We start from the raw sequence: 3931 nt of genomic DNA, 5'->3' as shown, positions 1-3931 counted from the left end.
CCCACGCGGCCCCGCCCCGCTTGTGCCCAAGCAGATTCCGAGCGCCGCGGGGTTTATCTTTGCCCGTGCTCATGGGAACATTATTCAGGAACACTGTGCACGCACAAAAATAAACCTTTAAAAATACCATTTGGACGACACACACAGGCGAAGGGAAGATATTTCTCTTTCTACTCCAGCAGTCCATTAAGGCCGTTTCAAAAAGCAAATGCAGTAGCTACTGGCACACAGGAGCCTGCACGCCAACCAGTGCCCAGTTCTGACCCTCACAGCTCCCCCCAGAGGCAGCCCCCCACCACTACGCCCCCCACCACCACCACCAATAACCAAGGTGAGGGAGGAGGCCGCTCGCCAAGCATTCCCTGCCCAGCAACAGCAGGTCACGGTTCTGCTCACATTTGACTGTGGGCCAGAGAACGGCCAGAGCCACAGCCCCTCCGTAATCACTGGGGGAAAGAACGGCCACCAGTGTCCACAGAAGCCGAGCACGGAGCGAAGCATCTGGACACACCCTCTGATTTAACTCCTATGAAGTCCACAGTATTACCCCCAGACTTAGGCTGAGCAGACTGGAGCTGAGGGGCTAAGTGACCAGGCCCCCATCACACAGCTATTCAGGGTCAAGGCTGAGATTTGAACCCCATGACATCTAGACCCAAAGCCCCTACCCTCCCCACCCGCCAAAAGCTGTGCCCCGTACACATTCCCCAGATTAGCTCTTCTTGCCCTTCTTCATCTCCGCCATCAGCTAGCTGACATCAGAGGACAGCATCATCCTCTTTCACATCACCCCTAAACGCCCACCAGCAACGGGCCCACAGCGAAGGTCATGGCTTGGTGAGGGCACCCCCATTCTGCTCACAAGGTCTCCCCTTCGGGCCAGCCTCTGCCTTCCCCTGGGAGGGGGCTGTGTTCTCCTTTATATATTCTTTTCCTCATCAATCACTAGCTTCTTGCTTTAGCTTATGTGCTTAACTTATCTTAGTACCCACTTGTTTTTGTTTGTAACCTTGCCAAAAACAAGAAGAATCAGAAAATATTCTTGGGCTTTCTTTTAGATTATAATCTTATCTCTGTTCTTTTCTATTTCTTTCCTCTGAGATCTTTTTGTTTTCTCTCTTTTACTTTTCTCTCTCCTCAGATCTTCTGCCTTTCTCAAGGTTTTAAGGTCTTAGGGAGAAAAAGTAAAACCACACACACACACACACACACACACACACACACTTCACACTTGTGAATGAGTAAGACTGAATGTGTCCCCACCCAAAATTCATATTTGAAACCCTAATCCCCAATGTGATGGTATTTTCAAGGTGGGTCTTTGGGAGATAATTATAGATAATGAGGGTGGGGCCCTTGTGATGGGATTAGTGCCCTTACAAAAAAAGGAGGTGATACAAGATTCCCCCACTCCCCCTCTCTCTTCGTGCAGGTGCCAAGGAAGGGGATGTGACTACGTAACCAGGAAGCAGGCCTTCACCAAGAACCCGACCATGCTAGCCAGCACCCTGACCTCCAACTTCCAGCCTCCGGAACTGTGAGACATAAATGTTTGTTGTCTGAGCCACCCAGTCAGTGATATCCAGTGAGAGCAGCCCCAAAAGACTTAATAGTTAAGTTCTAAAGTCTTCAAACAAAGTGGTCAAAATTAACCTTAGAAGTCCCAGATATCTCACACTACAGTATCCGTGTCATGTGTCCTGTCCAGTAATTTGTTTCCCCACTGAATGTTGAGAAGCATGAGTACCACTTGAGGGGAGAATCAACAGAGGGGTTATGTGATGTCTCTCATTCAGACTTGAAAGCAATCATCTGCCCAGGCAGGGTGGCTCAGTGGGTTGGAGTTTCATCCTTTACACCCAAAGTTTTCGGGTTCAATTCCCAATCAGGGGCGTGTACAAGAGGCAACCGATTGATGCTTCCCTCTCTCTCTCTCTTTCTAAAATCAATAAACATACCCTAGGGTGAGGATATAAAGAAAAACAATTATCTACTCTTAATGCTGAGGAGGGTGGGTGGGGAAAGAGCTGGGAATGGCTGGGGACTTCTACACGGATCCTCCTGAAGGGGTCACTGGGTTTCTGTTTTAATGTTTTGCCTCTGTCACCTTAGGCCCCAGCCCACTAGAAAAAAGGTATCATCATCGCTTACCATCGGGCTCCAAAGGAGCCTTTTTCGCTTTTATGAATAACCTCTAGAACAATAAAGGGCTAGTTTTAAAACCTTATTAGAAAAGTTAATAATTTAAACATAGTGAATTCTCATTGCCTATCTCCCGGGCTTTGAAGGTATATAGACCCAAAATGGGCAACGTTCTCTGAATGCAACTGACGGTTCACCAGTTGTCATGGGTGAACCTGGGACAGAGCCATCCCATAAACACGGATTCCGGATTCCAGGCACCTCGCTAGCAAGCTCTAGCTGATCACTCGCTCTGGCCCTTCTCCCACGTGCGTCCTAAAGCTAGTTACTTCTGCAACCTGTGACGGCTCCTCATGTGAAAGAGAAGGCGGGCATCTCCTCTTCTCCATAATTGCAAAGCATTTTCACTTTTAAGTTTATAAGCACCAGCCAGAGAGATGCGTCCGGTCATTTTGTTTTCATTTCCATATCACCTGTTTCCCTCTGATCACCTGTGCAAACACGTCTGACTTCATCTGAAGCTACACGAACACTGGCCCCATTCCTTCAGCAGAGCAGGATGATCCAGGTTGTTGTTGTAAAATAGCAGTAACTGGGAAAAGCCTTTTTGTTGAACTGGATGAGGAAACCCAACTTTCTCTTTCTCCCCAGAAACATGTTGTTTATGCATCGATTCTGGCGTTCTTGAGAAAATTCAGCCAGATCATTGTCTTGTGAGGCTCACAGCCCGAGACTTGACTTATGAAACCCATTGTACTGTTCTCTTCAGAGGCAGCCTCGCTGCTGTCTCCTCTGATTGGCGACCTACTGTCAGGCGTTTTCCTGGGCCAATTTTCTTCTCTTTTCCATTTTGTGCAGGAAATAAAAATGTCTATCTTCTCAACTGTCTGCAATGAAAGCAACACTGAAACTACAAAGATGGTGTCCTGTGCCTTCTTTACTTAAGGGAGAGGGAGAGAGAGAGAGAGAGACATCAATGATGAGACTCATGGATCGGTTGCCTCCTGCACGCCCCCTACTGGGGATCAAACCTACAACCCAGGCATGTCTCTGACTGGGAATCGAACTGTGACCTCCTGCTTCATAGGTCCACACTCAACCACTGAGCAGGCCCTGTGGCTTCTTTTATACCTTCTTGAAAGACGCCATGATACCCTCAGCAATGAACAAGAAAACTAAAGGATCCTCCAGCATCCCTCCATTTCTTATTATTTTAAGGTTTTAGCATAATTGGCAATAATTGATGAATAACAAAATAATTCCTATGATGACACAATGAAAACTGTTTCAAGGTAATAAGAAAAATGAGATGACTAAAACCCCATGAAAGATCTTAGATTTATAAGTGGTTCCAATGGCCCATGTGGCAAATTCCAGATAGGATGAGCTTCATTCTGTTTTTGTTAAAGAATAAACGTTTCTTTGATCTTTGGGAGATTTCTTTTTAAAAGGACAGGAGTCATGAAATCTGTCTTTACGAACAATGAGAACTTCTCAGAAGGAAGAAAACACTAAGATTGGGGCCAGAAAACAAAACTAAGCTGGGAGTCCACGGAGATCTGGTCAGACAGTTCCCTCCACAGGGCCGGCTAAGTCCATCCATAGATTCGGTGATTTCATGGAAGATTTTCAAAATCGGGAAAACTGCCCCACAAGGCGGCTCTTCCTTCATCCACTTGAAATCCAACAGTTCTCCGACCAAACCCAACCTGTCACGGAGAGCTGCACCGCATTCCAACACTACACGGCCCACCCCTGGGCTCCGCCCGCGACCCCCTACCCCTAACCA

The sequence above is a fragment of the Myotis davidii genome, unplaced genomic scaffold, assembly GCF_000327345.1.
Source record: "Myotis davidii unplaced genomic scaffold, ASM32734v1 scaffold399, whole genome shotgun sequence".
In the NCBI taxonomy this organism is placed as follows: Eukaryota; Metazoa; Chordata; class Mammalia; order Chiroptera; family Vespertilionidae; genus Myotis; species Myotis davidii.
Note: the sequence above shows the minus strand (reverse complement) of the source record.